Raw genomic sequence first — 17,680 nt, forward strand, 5'->3', positions numbered from 1 at the left:
CACTACCATGGAAGTTTGTTTGACAACTCAAGCCTCTTCATAGCTGATTTTAAAAGACTTGTGAGCATCTCCTCTGAGCTCCCAGAAGGAAAACATGATTGCTGATTTACTCCCAAGTAAATGTGAACAGGATTTCAGGAATTCAATTGCTGTTTGAATTGTAAAACTACTTGTACTTCGAAAAACCAGAGATCTGAAAAGTTAATACAACTAAACTGTAGCAGCGTATCAAAAACCTTAAACAACACTCAGAGTCTGGTGTAAAGGAAAATTATTCATGCAGGAAAAATACCACCAACCCAACAGGAAACCCAATAGTCATTGAAGAAGAGCCAATACAAATACCCCCCAAAGTCCCAGCCACTCCAAGAGCAAGCCGTAATACACTGTGGCCCTGCCATATTGACATAGGCTATTTCCCTGGCAATTCCTTGGATTTCATAACAGTCTGGATTTTTAAAAAACGGATAATTCCTGTTCAGCTTTACAGAGGGCTGAACACTGCCATGAACAGTGGTGAGTAGTACCACTGACCAGTATAGGTATATGCAATATTATTTTCCACAGGTATATAAAAATATAAAGATTTTGTCTATATATCTTGCCATACTAGACCTGATGCAACATGACAAGGAGCCAAAAGCTTGACTAAGATTGATAAGCCAGACATAAACAAGGCTTCTAACTTATTAGTAATTAGAGGAATGAAATTACCATTGTATAGGTCTTCTGGGAAAGGCTTTAGTGAAAAATGTAATGTAAAGGAACTCAAATGCCTCTTAATTGTTAATAACTTTCACTTTTGTCCTCTAGAACTAATCGGCTTGTTTTCTGTTTGCAGAGTTCTCTCCATTTTTGTAGCTTTTCAGCCATTTGTCATCTCATTTAGGAACAACAGTACATGGCTTCAAGAACCGGAGTTCAAATAACCCTAACCCTAACATAGTCTCATCGTACAGCTCAGCTACTTTAGTATTGAATATAATGTACAGTATCATTTCTGAAATAGTTTAAAAAAATATACCAGCTGCAGAGTGGTGATGATCTTAACTGACTTTTACCAGTAGCTTTTTATTGTCCACAAGGTGGTGCTCTGTCAAACAAGTAATAAAACAGAAGGGGATATGATCTTGGCTCTGGGTGTATCATGCTGTTCACTCTTCAGCCATAAAGGACTGTAATATTACAGACACACACAGAGAGACAGAGAGGTGAGAAATGAATAATATAACAATAATTTATTAGACATAAACACATTGTAAAGAGCTATTGTTAGTGATGAAATATTATATGGAATTATGATATCATTTAGTTTGATTTCATACCCACCCTATCCCTTAGGCTTAAGATGACAAACATCAGTTTTAAAAACTACATTTGCAAAATGCATAAAACATGGAATTCAAACACTTACAAACAGAAAACTGAAATGGCTCTGCACTCATCATCACCGATCACTGCAATATGCATTTGGGGAAAATTCCTAGCCTAAGCTTTGGCATGTCACCAGATACAAAGTTCCAGGCTAGGGATCAGCTGCTAATAACTTGTCTCTGTGGGCCCAAAACAATTCAAACTCAGGACAATTTCAAGAGGTCCATTCTCTGTTGAATATCAAGATTGCATATGGGAAGGTGCTTACTAGGTAGTATAGACACCAAGGCGTTCCAGTTTAGCACCTATCCAAATGGTGCCAAGTGTATGCCATTTTAGTCATACTTTTTTAAAATTATCATTTCATTATCACTCTTTTGCCTTAAATAAGTTGAAATATTTAAGCAATAGTGCTTAATTTTTTGTAAGTACTTTAGCACATATTTAAAAACTAAATAAGAACAGTGTGTGCGCACACGCAAACACAGAGCCTTTCCAGTTAACACCATTTTATCAACACATGAATCCCCTCCCCCATTTTTACTGTTTCCTCCTTAATGCCAAGGGATGCAGGTGGCACTGTGGGTTAAACCACAGAGCCTAGGACTTGCCGATCGGAACGTTGGCGGTTCGAATCCCCGTGACGGGGTGAGCTCCCATTGCTCGGTCCCTGCTCCTGCCAACCTAGCAGTTCGAAAGCACGTCAAAGTGCAAGTAGATAAATAGGTACCGCTCCAGCGGGAAGGTAAACGGCGTTTCCGTGTGCTGCTCTGGTTTGCCAGAAGCGGCTTAGTCATGCTGGCCACATGACCCGGAAGCTGTATGCCGGCTCCCTCGGCCAATAAAGCGAGATGAGCGCTGCAACCCTAGAGTCAGTCACAACTGGACCTAATGGTCAGGGGTCCCTTTACCTTTACCTTTTACCTTAATGCCAAAGTATCAACGATTGCTCAGAAATTTAAAGAGCACTTCAGAAATTATTTTTTAAAATTGATCTGGAACAAATGGCTTAAAAAATGGCATACTCTGGTTAATTATTCCTTTTGCATCCACACAATTGTTTGACACCCTCTGTGGAATGTAGAAGAATGCACACACACACACACACAGAGAGAGAGAGAGAGAGAGAGAGAGAGAGAGAGAGAGAGAGAGAGCACTATAACTCTCAATATGTGAAAAGAAAAGTGCAATTCTTCATGCAGCTTGCAGTGACAAAATAAGAATAGGCCAGGACTAAGTGCTGCCAGTTCTGGAAACAGTCTCTATGACTATAGAATGTGTTTTACATGTAACAATTTGGAAAAATAATAACTATTGGTGATAACTTACTTGTTTTATACTGCAGTATATTTCACAATAGTGAAGTTCCATGGCCAATGCTTACTGCAGCACAAAAACTTTAAAAAATATATGCATATTGTTAACAGGAAGGAATTTAGAGTTGTAGTGGCATCCTGTAGGATGTGTATATTTCATTTTGATACATGATGATTTACAGAGGGCTGTGCTTTCAGCTATATGTACTAGTCATTGTGGTATTAGGATTACTGCGGCTACATCTAAATACAGGAAATAAGTACAAGTATATTGGTAGATATGATATCTATTTCCCCTTTTTAAAAACAAACTGTTTCAATGTCTACATATTACAATTAAAAGAAATGGATTATAATTTGCAAAAACAGGTCATCAGCAAAAAGAACAAAACAACACAAACAGGGAGTCAATATTATTGTAATATTAGCATTGATTTCCAGGCTGAGGGCAAACTACCATTTGCAATGGAAATGAATGACTATACCTCTGTTTTTAATTACAAATAGCAGTGGCAGGGGGGCAGGAGGAATGGGGACTAGCCTGTGGGGGTCAGCCATTTTTTTCTTTGTACTTGGAGCCTCTATATCTCAGGAGGAAAACACAAACCCCACATCAATTTCACTTAGTAGCTAATATCATAATATGCTAATGCTCAGAGCTTATATAGAAGTCAAGGAGAAAGGTAAGAGTGCCAGCCTGCCGTCTAGGTACTGCCTCTTTAGTGGAATCATGGTCAGAATGTACTACATGTGTTAGCAGCATACAGTTCTTAAAGCAAATAGACTTCCAGGAGCCAACTTGGCTGAAGAAGTAAAAAGGCAGTAATTTCAGAGGCAGTAGCTGTTGGCACAGACTCAACTCTGGGATAATTTGGTCCTGTCAATACTGCCGTTTGTTTCCTGCCACCCTTACAAAAGGGGATTCCACTACAGCCATATTGTTATAGAGCTGTCATTTCAGTTCATCCCAGTCACTCAAGGGTTCAGCAACCCAAAGGAGTCTGAGAATGAAACTGTAACACTGTAAATATGGACATGAATACCATGGATAGAAATATTCTTTGTGTGAAAACTAGGTCTCCGTAGATGCGTACATTGTATCTTGAATTTCTGTTAAGGCCTATGGCTACTATGCAGATAAAACCCAGCTAACTGTATTAATTACTGAAAAGCTGAGAAGCAGTAGGAGAAATTAAACACTGTGCTCTTCCAACCACTTTGTCAGCACAAGCTCTCCTTCCTCCTCTATAGTGTTCTAGGGAGAGAGGGGAGGGTTTTTTTGGGGGGGGGTGCAGGATGCACAGAGGGAGGAAAAAGAAGAAAGTCCCAATGCACTATCAGGATCTGCTCTGCTGACTCCCACAAGCACACCTAGTTAGTTGAATCTGACCCAGTTACTCTACATTGCAAATTTGCTTAATTTTAATATTTTTTTTAAAAAAACAAGAGTAGTATTCTAAGGCTACTAGTGTTAACAAATCAATGTAAATCATTGAAACCTAAATATTATTGTTTTGTCTATTCGCAGTAGAACCACTAGTTACTAATATGACACAAATGAGATAAACTTCACTCACACAGTGCCAAATAATCGATGCCAGTCAAATGACAAACTCTACTGACAACAGGTATTGTTAAGCGCATTGTTGCATATTTTATGCTGCTTGATTCATCTTAAAAAGTGGCATCTGATAAAACAGACAAGCCAACTCAGTGACTAGCTTGGGATACAGGCCCAAGCAGGCTATTGACTGATGGCTCTTGACAGTTTCTGGTGAAGTGGATCAGTTTGATGCTAGACTCATTGTGGATAATTCATACTCTTATCCATGGGCCTCTGAGAATTAAAAAAACTGAGCAAATAGGGTAGGAAGGAGACCATTTTCTCACACTGCTACATGGGAACAAGGCCTAGGGCACTCTGATGTAAATAAAAAGTACATAAGGGGAACTATGTTTTATACACATTGGGGGGTGTCAGTTGGGGTGCAAAAGAGCCCCTTGTCTGAACTGCCAGTGGAGGTCAGATTGGATCTCTCTCTCTCTCTCTCTCTATCTCTATCTCTCTCTCTATCTGCCTCAGTCTCTCTGTCTCTTTTCTTGTCAGTTAGTCAACTTGTCAGCATTTCTTTTCTGGCAGGCTTTTGGCCTGCCATTTTCAATGGTGTTTAGTGGACTAGACTCCTGCCTGAGAAGTTTTTATCCTCAGCACTTGTCTCTCTTTATATTTTAGTAGTTTATTCTTTGGGGGTTTGTTTATTTGGTAATTTTAACAGCTTGTAAGATGCCCAACGGGTGTAAGATGGGACGCGGGTGGCGCTGTGGGTAAAACCTCAGCGCCTAGGACTTGCCGATCGCATGGTCGGCAGTTCGAATCCCCGCGGCGGGGTGCGCTCCCGTCGTTCGGTCCCAGCGCCTGCCAACCTAGCAGTTCGAAAGCACCCCCGGGTGCAAACCAGCGGGAAGGTAAACGGCGTTCCGTGTGCTGCGCTGGCTCGCCAGATGCAGCTTGTCACGCTGGCCACGTGACCCGGAAGTGTCTGCGGGCAGCGGTGGCTCCCGGCCTCTAGAGTGAGATGAGCACACAACCCTAGAGTCTGGCAAGACTGGCCGTACGGGCAGGGGTACCTTTACCTTTACCTTTAAGATGCCCAAAGTATTGCTACTGCAAAAGGAGGGCAAGGTATAAATTATCAGTACTGGGCAGTATCCAACTATGCCCTGTCAGAGCAAGGATTTATGCTTAACGCCACAGAACTCTCTCTTCCTCCTCCTGCCCAGTGCCGGATTTATGTATGAGCTAAACAAGCTATAGTTTAGGGACCCACTCTCTTGGGGCCCCCAAAAAAATTTAAAGGAAAAAAACCTAGGTGTACATAAAAAACAAATAAAATGGCTTTAGATACCTATTAGCTCCATAAATTACCATACAGCATACAGTATATTCAACACAAAAAACAACGACAATCTGTTGTTGACAAAGGACAGCTGGACATATAAAGGGTCCCATTACCTTCGGTAGCTTAGGGCCTCATCAAACCTAAATCTGGCCCTGCTCTCGCTCAAATGACCCACACTCTCCCCAAATCTGTTCTAAAGGGCTGAATGAAACTCAACCCCAAATAACAATTGTTGCTGTTATTATTTTCAGACCAAATGTTCAAGACAGCAGTTGAGATGCAACTTTAAAGGCAGTTGCTGGCTTTGTTTCTCTAGCACCTTCATTGTGTAAGTTATGTTTGTGAGGTTAGCTGTGAAACATCCCTCTGGGTTCATCTGCCTGCAGCTATCATAAAGCTTCTTCAGCCTTGACTCCCTTTGCATCAAAGATTGTATAGACGGACATAGCACTGATGTGTATGCTTCCTCTCACCAAAAATATTGAGGCCAAATGCAACTCTCTTAGATCTGCTCAACTGGTTTCATTTCAATAATGCTTTCTGTTTTTAAGTTACAAGGAAAACTGTCAGTAATCTGCTTTTTCACAATCTGCTCTTTTTTATTTCTTCACTTGAAAAGACAGTATTCTATAACAGTCTTTGTGTGTATGTCAGAAATATAGCTATTGCATGCCCTGGGGAAATATAAACAATCTGCCATATGGCTCATTATTGTTTTTGTCATTACTAGATTCCCAGTAGCATATTTCTTCATTTGACACAATTGCCAAACAGAACACAATTGTGTTATTGAGATTATACAATCCATGCAGACAGTGTGTGAAACCCTGATTCTTAGACTTTCCTCTAGCTTGTGTAGCTTTAGTGGTTTAATAAGCAACTACACTGGTGTCTCAGTTCAAGTACAAATAGGTTTTTTATGCTTCAAGGAAGGGGAAAGGGCATATTGTATACAGCACTTGCTATTTTAACCTCCAGAGTATTTTTTTTTTAAATTGGCATTGTATAGGGTTTTTTTAAAAAATAGAGAATATGGCTCAAAGGTTAATAATGAGTACATACTCTATGCAAATAAAAGCACGTAATATAAAATATATTGGGTTACTGTATTAGAAAAGCAATATATTTCTGAAGTAATGTACTCTTAACAAAGGCCACCAAGTTACAGTAACTCTTTTTCTCTTGTTAAACTAAGTAACAAAAAACTTCTAGATGGCTTTTCTGGCAAAATTAATTCAATGTGACATGCAAACAATTGCTATCACTAAAATAATAAATATTAATTAACCAATGTAATCACTAAGGCCATGATCCGGCACACACTAGCATTTAACCAAACAGGTTCGAACAAAATACAAAACGTCCTTTCTCATTTTGTGCTATTTTATTCCTTTTCTGTTTTTTACAGTGGAATAAATATAAATACAGCAGCAACGTCACACTAAATATTTTAGAGATGGTCAAATGAGTTTTATCTAAAAGTTTCCAAAGTGACTCATGCTGATATTTAGCAGTTATTGGAATTTCTTTTACTATTCAGTTCTTTGTGGAGGAATGACCAACTGTTCTGCATACATAAAAAAGGATTTTGCACAAAAAGGCAAATGGACATGATAAATGGGTATACAATTGCACATAGTGCTGAGAAAGTGGAAAAAGAGTTTATATTCTCCCCTCATAATGGTAGAACCCAGAATCATCCCATGAGGCTGGACAGTAAGAAACTCAGGACAGTCAGAAGGAAATAATTCTTCTCACATTGCACAGAATCCACTTACACAAAGTGTAGTAATGAAAACCAACTTGGTTGGCTTTACTAGGGGATTAGACAAATTCATAGAGGATTAGGCTATCAATAACTACTGGTCATAAGGGCTATATCAGTGGCAGCACATGTGATGCAATGGAGCCACCCTCCCAAAACCAGCATGAACAGCTGCTTACTCAAACAGGGAAAAGTGGTGGTGAGGTTGGACCTGCACAGTTGCACCAGAGAGGGTGCCACTGCCCAATCCAGCATTGCCACAGGTGCACCTGTGTAGCCCTCACCTGGCTGCCCCACAGCACATCCAGGTAAGCTGCAGTGCTGCCATGTTTGAAGCATGAGTCTGCCCCATCACAAACATCACTACTGGTTTATATATCACCCATTAACAGAGGCAGTACACATCTGAATACCAGTTGCTGGTTGGGGAACATGAGCAAGTGACTGCTATTCTGCCCATGTCCTGCTTGTGGTCTTCCCAGAGGCATCTATTTGGCCTCTTGGAATATGAACTAGGTAGGCCATTGGTCTGTTCCAGCATAGTTTTCTTGCGTTATTAATTGATTTGAGATGTTTGTTTTGTTCTAGCCTGCATTTATCTGAAAAGCATTTTTTTCAAAGTGGCATACTCTTAAAAAAAATAATATCAATACGATGCAGATTGCTGTAGGAACACATTAAAGTTTATGTGACAAGTGTTCTGTTAATTGACAGTAACCAAGCATAAAAAATGAATCTTACAAATCACTGGGGGTGTTTGCATTATGAGTGTATGTAGATCCAAAGCATATACTGTGTATTCTCTTGTTTTCTCTCACTATTACATACCGGCAGCAAAACAGGGAATAACATAGCTGTGAGCGGAATCATTTTTATTTTATTTTTTAAAGTTTTATTACAAAGCCAAAGAGAAGAAACACTACAGTTGTAGGACAGTATGTGGGACATCTGCGGTCAAAATTTCTCATAGTCCTTCCCCCGCCAAAGGCCTTCTTCTTCTTCTTCCCACCCTTCGCCTCTTCTCCAACATCTGGCAGGGCAACTGTGGTCAAAGGAAGATTGACAGAAGTGTAAACAGCCGCCTTCGGACTGAAGCCATGTTAAGCGTTGCTTTCCTGAAGCACAGTAGCCCCAGCAGCCAAGCATGCCTGTGTGGCTACTTGTCTCCAAGGTAGGGGCATCCTTCCCAGTTTTCTTCAGGCTGTTCAGTAAGGTGTCAACACTGTGCTCTGACTCTATATTCACCTTCTTGTTGGGCAGGTCGATTTCAAACTGAACACCTCCCAGCTTGTTGAGAACACGGGTGACGGCATTAGAGCACCCTTCACAGGTCATGTCTACAAAGAATTCATGTTTCGGCATGGCTGCTGCTGCTGCTGCGGCGGCTGCTCCTCCTCTTCTTCCTCCAAAGCCTTCCTGGCTGCTGCTCAGCGGAACAACGTGGCTCTCTCCGCAGCCTCCGCGAAAGGCCACCAAACCAGCTCGCGCCCCTCGTGAGCGGAATCATTTTAACTTGAAATGACTTATCTCCAAGAGCTAGGCTCTGTTTCCACCCCCCACCCCATATTGATTTTAACAAAAGAAAGAAAATGCACATAATATAAATAAATAAATAAAAACTAAAAGAAAATTTAATTCCTTTTCTTTTTAAAAAAGACAAATAGTACCTTGAGCAGATATGAAGCTCCCACAACAGTGTTCTTGTGAGGATGAAATAGGGAGGAGGAGAACCATGAACCTTTAGATGGTATATGAATGTAATAATAAATAAATATTATGAGAGGGAATGTCTAGGAAAGCACACACTTGTCTTTAGAGAAGATTGTCCTTTAAAAAGAAATCCAAATGGGTTTTCATATTGGCCAGCAATATAGATGTACAAAAGTGAGAAAGGATGTGAAATACGATGTAGTAATCTCCCAGACCTTTGGTCACAGTGATGAAAACTAGAGGAAAAGATATATATATATATATATATATATATATATATATATATATATATACACACATACACACACACACACACACAATGAATATACTCTTTTCAAACTGCAAAGCAAAGAGCTATGGAAAGCCCACTTATCAATGGTACTTAGCTGTGGGGAGGGAATAATAAAGAGCTGGTCTGCGCTGCATTTTTTCCTGAGATTTCACCACATATTGGGGTCATGAGTCAGAAATGCACAGCGCCACATGAAATTGTTGGCAAACAGAACTCATGGCAATGCACTCTGATGACAAGGGTACCTTGGGCAACCCTGTAATGCTGCTTCAGTCAGCCGACACTCTGCTGTGCTTCCAGGGTTGTGCGAACTGACCTTTAGTTCCATATACATGCCATTTAGGCCTGGGTGCCAAAGAATCTTTATGATTGTTTTTCTTTCTTTTTTTAGATGTAATGCAAACATTAACACCTGCATGGCTCAAGTTAGGTTTCTCTAACCATAGTTGAGGAGCTAAATGAAAGCCTGATTCTTTACTGTGTTTTTTTCACAGACACCTTCTGTGGCATTTATAAGAGGAAATCTCTTCATAACAATCCCATGAGCTGCGTCATGGGCACAGCAGTTCACAGGACCAGGAACGAAGATCCTGGCTCTGATGCTATGACAACACAACTGGTGTCTTTTTCCTCCTATTTGGGGTGAAATGGGCCTTCCTGGCCAATCTGAGCTAGTGAAATCCTGGGCTTTTCTGGGTTGACAAATTTGGTTACCTGACAAATAGCAGCAGAGCCAAATAGTATTGGATTTGTCGATGAAACTGTGGAAGCTGCTTTTTTCAATGCTGTGGTTACAACAACCTTTCCAGATTTCATTCCTTGCTCAATAAAGCGTCAATCTGTAATGAAATAATGAAAGAAAATCCACTTTAAATGATAAGGAAATCGGCAGCAACAATTTGTAAAGCATGTTATAACTGTTTGCTATCGTTCTTCTGGAGTACACATTTAGTAAATTACTGGAACATATTGTTAGATGAGTTATATATATTGGGTGATATTTTACTAAGTATTTTCAGACAAAACAATTTTTTCAAAAAATATTTATAGCCACCTTTCCTTTTGCTCTCTTATTTTATCATCAGAGGAACCCTGTAAGGTCTGCTAGTGAAGTTCATGCCTGGGATTTGAACCAGAACAGATCCAGGGAAATCAATTTTTTAAAGCAAGTCAGTGATCCCATGACATGACCAGATACCACCACCCTTTGTAAAATGCAATCTTTAACTGGGAGCAAGTTGAGTGTGGCTTCTCTAGAGGCCATAAAGAAATTAATGAGGGTGATAGAATGGACTCAACAGTATACAAACATGGCTGCCAATATGCCTTCATTCAGTTTTAATATGTCCATTCAGTTTAGTTACTAGTTGCTACTATAGAGCAGAACAATCCTTACAGGCATTGTATAAATCAAAAAACAAACAGAACTAAACACCCAGAGGTCTGTATAGGCCAGGGGTCGGCAACCAGCGGCTCCGGAGCCGCATGTGGCTCTTTACACCTTTGCTGCGGCTCTGAGGCGGATACTAGCGAGGGGAGGAGGCGCATTGTGCACCCCGACACTCCCCACTGTGGCGGGCGCTGTACTGGCTGTGACGTCGCATGGGGGCGGTGCGTGTGTTAGTCACGCACCGTTCCGACGTCACCTTCCTTCCCGCCCGCCCGCCCGCCACATTGTAAGGGGCATGTACACTGGTCACTGCATTGAAAGGGGGCATGTACGCTGGCCACTGTTTTGAAGGGGAGTGAAGAACACACACACACACACACAAAAAGGTAACTTGTTAATTTAATGTTTATTTCTATGAGGAGGAGTAATTCTGAGGGGTCAAACAAAGAAATAATAAAAAAGTGACAAAAAGGTTATTTTTATAATGACGAGTTTTGCGGCTCCCAGTTGTTTTTTCTTCGGAAACGGGTCCAAGTGGCTCTTTTTGTCTTAAAGGTTGCAGACCCCTGGTATAGGCTTATATACGTTTTCTTCTTAACCAGATATCAGTAATCCAGACTGACAGAATGTTGGCTCCTGCCACTTCTCTCATCCCCCCAGTCTTGCTCCACCATCCCTATTTTCTGTTATGGTGGTATGAAAAATTAGAGTGCAATTGGCATTAAACAAATTGTGGTAGTTAATTTTTAGTTAATACAAGAGACAGACAATATTTCACCAAATACATAGGTCTATTACAAATAAAAGCTAATGAGGCATTGAGGTTCATCCAATTACTTGATATTTTTCACATTGAAGGCCACAATCTTGCCTGGAATTAAGCTCCAATGAAACCAGTGGGACTTGCTTCTGAGTAAACATAACGGACAAGACTCACGGTTTAACTGTCTTTCAAGCAACCAAAACCGATGGCCATAATCAAAAACATCTTCAGAAATGAGCAGCTTCTTACCCTGTACTGCTGAAAACAAAAGCTCTGTTTGATATTTATGAAGATTCCCACACAGAGATGGAGCTGATGAAGCCATTTAAACAGCAACAGTGAACCTCTCCTCTCAACCTTACAGGAAGTTGGGTTCTCAGAATTATCAAGGTTGCATATTGCAACTCTGCATATGTATATCATTGCTTTTCGAAGCACAGCATTTCTTAGCACTGCTTTGAGAGGCAAAGGCTCAAGAATTCGTTTTCTAAAACGTCTGAATGTTTTCTTCTTTCCTTTTTTTTGTCACAGTAAACACTTTCAGGGATTTCTACTTTGAACAAAAAAAGTTTTGTTCCTCTGTTATCTTGACATTGCACATTTCTTTATTATGCAGTAGCTAATAACTGCAAATCCTGTGTGTAAAAAAAGAATAGGCTACTTTCAATCTGTGGAAAGTTTGACCTCAAGGGCATAGAAACTGTTGACTCATTGTTTTTACTGCATATACTATTAGCCCTTTGTCACATTCTGAGAATGACATCATCTTCATCGCAGTTAGTAGCAGGTACTGGGTAAATTAAGAGCCCTCTGCTTTGCCAGGTTTTTTTTTAAAGGGTATACTTCTCAAATTAACAGTATATTTCTAGTTCCACCACTTTAGGCTATTATTTCTGACTAATCACATGTAGGAAAAGCTTGTAATCAGAATAGGAGTTGCTCAGAGTTTTCACCCTCCCCCACTGCGCATTCTGTTGCAAAGATCTAGACTTCTAGGCATGTTGCCAGGGAGAGCAAGGACTGAAGGATGAGTGCAATTGTCAGCACTTGCCTCTGCAAAAGAGGGTGGGATTTGAGAGAGGAGAGGGTGGGATCTGGTGCAGAGGGGACTAGGTCTGTACCCTCTTCATGGCTGAGCAGCAGCAGCAGCAGCACACCCTGAGCTCCTCCCAGAATCTGTTTACTTGAAGCACAAATGCTTTCCAAATTCTTGCTGGTCTCTGCATTAAAATGTAGGCAGAATCAAAAGTGGGAGACTTTCTCAAACAATGCACATGCTATGTCATATAGCAACTTGACAGCAGTGAAAATATACTGCATTCCAAAGGCCCAAAACTTGAAAAGACTATGGACAGTGCCTTAGAGCCTTGTTTTACCATTAATTTAACATGTCGTCCAAAAATTACATTAAAGAATGTTATTTCAGGTTGCCTGGTCAAAAAGCGAGTCAAAATAGGAAATGCCAATTTTATGGTTACCCATAAAAGACTTACTTTCTCTTGCTGGTGAAGATTTAACGTGAGTGAAGCTTGGGAACTCTGTGACAAATAGCCTGCTTAAAACTAAAAGTCAATCTAGAGTGCCAAATCTAAAAATCATAGTGAGACTGGTGCTAAGTTGCCATTTATGCAGAGACATTTTTTCATGGAAGGAGCCTTTGAAGATCTTAAACTTGAGTTGCAATTCCACCAACATATTTTGCTTTATTCTAATACTTAATTCAATGATGACTCTTAACAGCTGAGGCTATTAGCAGCACTTTGGCAACTTTTAAGTTTTTCTGGCATAATCCCAAAATAATGGTATAGTTTGAGATTTCTGGTCTAAAAGACTTTTAAATAATTTTGCACAGGTTTTGTATCCCACTTCTGTCAAAGGAAAAACAGTGCTCTGGTCCAATAATCTAATTATACAATGACAAGATTTGGAAAGGGCCTAAATAAGCAGCTTCTTTATCATTATTATTTTTAAGCAGGAGGTTTGCTAAACAGAGGTTAACTGAAAATATGTGTGAGATATGTGCATAAGTTACTGAGGCAATTGTGTTCCCTTAGCTGTAAACTGAATAATATACCAGAATGGGGGGGGGACTGCACTCATTTTAAAATATAATGTTGCTTCCTCTTTCCTGAGCACTGAGACATACTGGGCAGCCTTACTAGAGTCAGTTTCCTTCAAAAGAGACAGAGCAAAAATCTTACAGTATATTTAAAATGGTTTATTTACAGATTTGCAAGTAAGTAAGGTATGATGAAAAGAAAGCAGTAAGCACAATATTCATAAGGCAGAAGACAATCACATCTCAACTACTGGCTTACATCGCCTGTAACTGCATCCTTTTTAACCTGCCAAAATGGAAGAAAGTATTCTAACTTCAAGAAAGGTAACTTGAAGTGCTTTGCACCACACAGGACTGTTAAGAGCATCAGGTGGAAGTTCTGTTTGCAACATCCTTGTCTTGGCCACAATACCATTTAAGGAAAGTTCTTAATAAGTGAATGCTCCTCGGAGTTAACATCTGTGCATGGGCGGGGCGACTTTTGGTATAAAACTAAAATACTAAGATTTAAGCATCACTCCCTTTCTCTCATAGACATCATCTGAAACACAGTAAATTAGTCTCTGAATGCAATTAATAATATCAACATGATAATAATTCCTTTCTCCTTTTTTTTTACTGCATTAAATTTCTGTCCCAAACTTACAGCACACAAGATGCTTAACTATAAAAATATCCTGAAGAGCAAGAAACAGCAGAAACAATATAAATAAAAACTTGATAGGACAGAACTAGTAAAAAAAACAACAAACCTTTCACTGTGACTTAAAAGGTCTAAAAGGCCTGGGAGAATGAAAATATATTTGCCCAGCACAATAAAGACAAAAAGTAGGCCCTAGGCAAGAGCTCGAACTTTCTAAAGGCATGGTGCTGCAACTGAAAAGGCCCTTTCCCCAATCCTCATGCAAAGTATCTCAAAAACTGGAAGCACCTGCAAGAGAGCCTCAAATGACAGTCACAGAGATTAGCACATGGTTTGGGGTTTGACCAAAAACAGTCTGGGCTGCCTTTCTAATCAAGCAATACAGTGATCTCTTTTGCTCAACTAACTGTTGCTTTGACATGAGAGTGAGAAGGAAAATTCCAAAGCTAAATAATGTATGATTGTTACACAATAGGGTGTTATCCTGACCCAAATGCAGATATGTTTGTTTGCAAAATGGCATTGTATGCAGCTAGAACTATACAGGAGGAAAAACATGCAGGAACAGGCTTCTAAATCAAGGGACAGATGAGGATGCTTATCATAGTCTATCAGGTGCTCTAGAGGGTGCCAGAATGTACCGAATGAGGTTCACTGCCCCATTTGTGCAGGCAGTGGTTACAACGAGGAAGGCAGAAAGTTCCGCAGCAGCCCCCATGTTTTTCAGGCCACATGTGTTTCTCGATAGCAGCTGTGTTCTGTTTATTATCAACTGTACTATGAGGTACAATATGTGATATTTAAAATGCACTGCTTTTTGTAATTTAATAATGAACAAATACAAGGGGCCATTGAAACTTGCTGTGGCTCTCCTCACTCCTGTACTCTAACCCTGTTTAGGGAAGCTTTTAATGTTTGATGTTTTATTGTATTTTTAATATTTTGTTGTAAGCTGCCCAGAGTGGCTGGGGAAACCCAGCCAAATGGGTGGGGTATAAATAAATTATTATTATTATTATTATTATTATTATTATTATTAACAACCCTCTCCTTACCCCCCCCAAACCCACTGGCAATACTATTCCAGAGTGTTTTTCCACATACACTGGGCACTTCTTTGTGTACATTTGGCTACTTGTAAATCACATAATTAACAATACATGCACAACTATGGAACAGGACTGTTTACATTTTCTTTTCTCTGTATCTCTCTCCGTGAGGGTCCATTTATGTGCATGTGGTATACAAAGAGGGTAATACTGCCTTCATCTGATGAAGTGATTTCTTGTCCGTGAAAGCTTATGGTACAATAAACGTTGGTGTTTAAGGTGCCCTAAGATTATTTTTTTGTCTCGTAGACTAACATAGTAGTACAGAACTATATCTGCTCCCGTGAATGGCATCAGTTATAGAATCACAGAGTTGTAGCATTGGAAAATACCATGAGGGTCATCTAGTCTAACCCCTTACAATGCAGGAATCTTTTGCCCAACATGGATCTCAAACCCAGGACCCTGAAATTTAGACTCTCTTGCTCTACCAACTCTCATTCTCATTCTCATTCAAATTGTGAACATACAACTATATTCCAAAATGGGCTGGGCATATTATATCTTATGACAACACCATTCCCCCTCTAGGGAAGACCTATGAACATACTATGGTAAAAGCTACTACTCTTTGTCTCTAGCCACAAAGGGAGACATATTAAAGTAAACAAGATAGTACCTAATGTACTCAAAACACCATTGTTGATTTCTAATACCTGATTCCATACACAAATAGGAGGTAAGTACCACTTATTTTAATGGAACTTGCTTCTAAAAGCAAACATGCTTAGAGCTATAACCTAAATTAGAAATATCATAGCTCGTCCCCCCTCACCTAAAAAATACTGTTTACCTTAATCCATGTTGTAATCAATATTATCAAATGATAAAGGCAGGCTTCAAAATGCATTACACTACACTTAAAAGAGGATAGGAATCTGGATCTCAAATAGGTGCTTTACCCCCCTTTTGCAGCTTTGTTTGCCAGGAGACAGCTATGAACAAGTAGAACTGAGAACCCCACCAAGTGGAAATTCTATTAAACTGTTTTTATTATTATTAAATTGGGCTTTTGCTGACCAACTTTCTTTTTCTTATTGGAAGACCTGTTTAAGAATGGACTGTATGGGATACTGAGGAAATTTTAATTAATAGACCAATAGTTCTGCTTTTCCTCCCTTAACCACTGGAAACTTTTCAAACATCATGCATTCCTTGTTCAGCAGCAACCCAAAATAAAAATAACAACTGATATTTGAATAGACAGTACTGCCAAGATGCAGTCTCTATTATAATCCTGGATATAAGATGTCACCATGCAAAACGGATGCAGGATCACCTTTGTACTACCACACATGCAGGAGAAAATGCCCTTGCCAAGGACATAAATAGGGCCCAAATGCCATGTATTTCATTTAGTATGAAACTGAACAGGAAAGTTAAAATTCAAGGCCTGAAATGGTGTTTCCTACTTAAAGCTCTAGGAAAATGGCTGTTACTTGAATATAACTGTTTTTGCTCTGAGTTTCAGAAACAAGGAATAAGAAAATTTGAATTACATGTTACACTATATTGTTGTCTAAACTCTGAAAAGAATTCCACTGCAAGGTTGTGAAGCTTATCATCTTAAAGGCAACTGTAGAGTTCTTCAAATGTCAGCTGCTGCAGCACTGCAGTAAAACTAAATATTTCCTTAACGCAAGTCAGCACACTCCAGTATTGACCTTTAATACCAACCTTTCTCCTCCCATGCCTTGAATCCGTTAGCTGAAAATCCTTATGGTTATAAAACACTTAATTCTGAAGATTGGATTGTATCTGCATCTCCCCCAGGGCTTATGTTACATAAATGATTACTACCTTTATTGAACTATAGTATAGTAAATAAGAAAAGAACACCGACGCTGTGCTGAATAAACCCCTAAATCTGTTATTTAAGAAGTAGCAAAAATCGGAATCCCAGAATACTGACTCTTCAATGAAAATGAAATTTAACTAGGAGCACTGAATTAATCAATTGAGCTTTCAGCTTACTTCTCAGTTGCAATGCCGTTGAGAGGATAGGCTGAAGAGAATAGGTACACTCTCTTCCCAACAGTTTATAGTCATCGTGCTTTGAATATTTCCCCCAGATGTAACATTATGTCAGTTGCTGCCTTAAAAAGAATAGGCACTACCCTCTGGTGTTAATCTGTTTTTTTTTTTAGATTTTTTGGGGGGAAGCTCAAGTCCCAAAGCCATTAAGGGGTATGGAAATGTGCATGTTTAATAATGTCCCGCTTCTTAACACTGTTTCTCACTTTAAAAGGTGATGCAACAATGAAAGCTTACTTAGAGTGATATTTGCCAGTCAAAACATAAAACTACGTTGGCTACATCCAGGTAATTCAAAGGTGCAAAAGCGTTGGAATCTTATTTG

General features: G+C 39.6%; 1 long non-coding RNA gene across 1 annotated transcript; it reads left to right on the forward strand.

Moving 5' to 3' along the window:
- On the forward strand, positions 1-10,415 carry LOC128415784 (uncharacterized). The gene is made up of 2 exons (XR_008331064.1): positions 1-516; positions 9,852-10,415. It is a non-coding gene; the product is annotated as an uncharacterized LOC128415784 (long non-coding RNA).
- Positions 10,416-17,680: the final 7,265 nt, after the last annotated feature.

Source organism: Podarcis raffonei, chromosome 6 (assembly GCF_027172205.1).
Source record: "Podarcis raffonei isolate rPodRaf1 chromosome 6, rPodRaf1.pri, whole genome shotgun sequence".
NCBI classification, from domain to species: domain Eukaryota; kingdom Metazoa; phylum Chordata; class Lepidosauria; order Squamata; family Lacertidae; genus Podarcis; species Podarcis raffonei.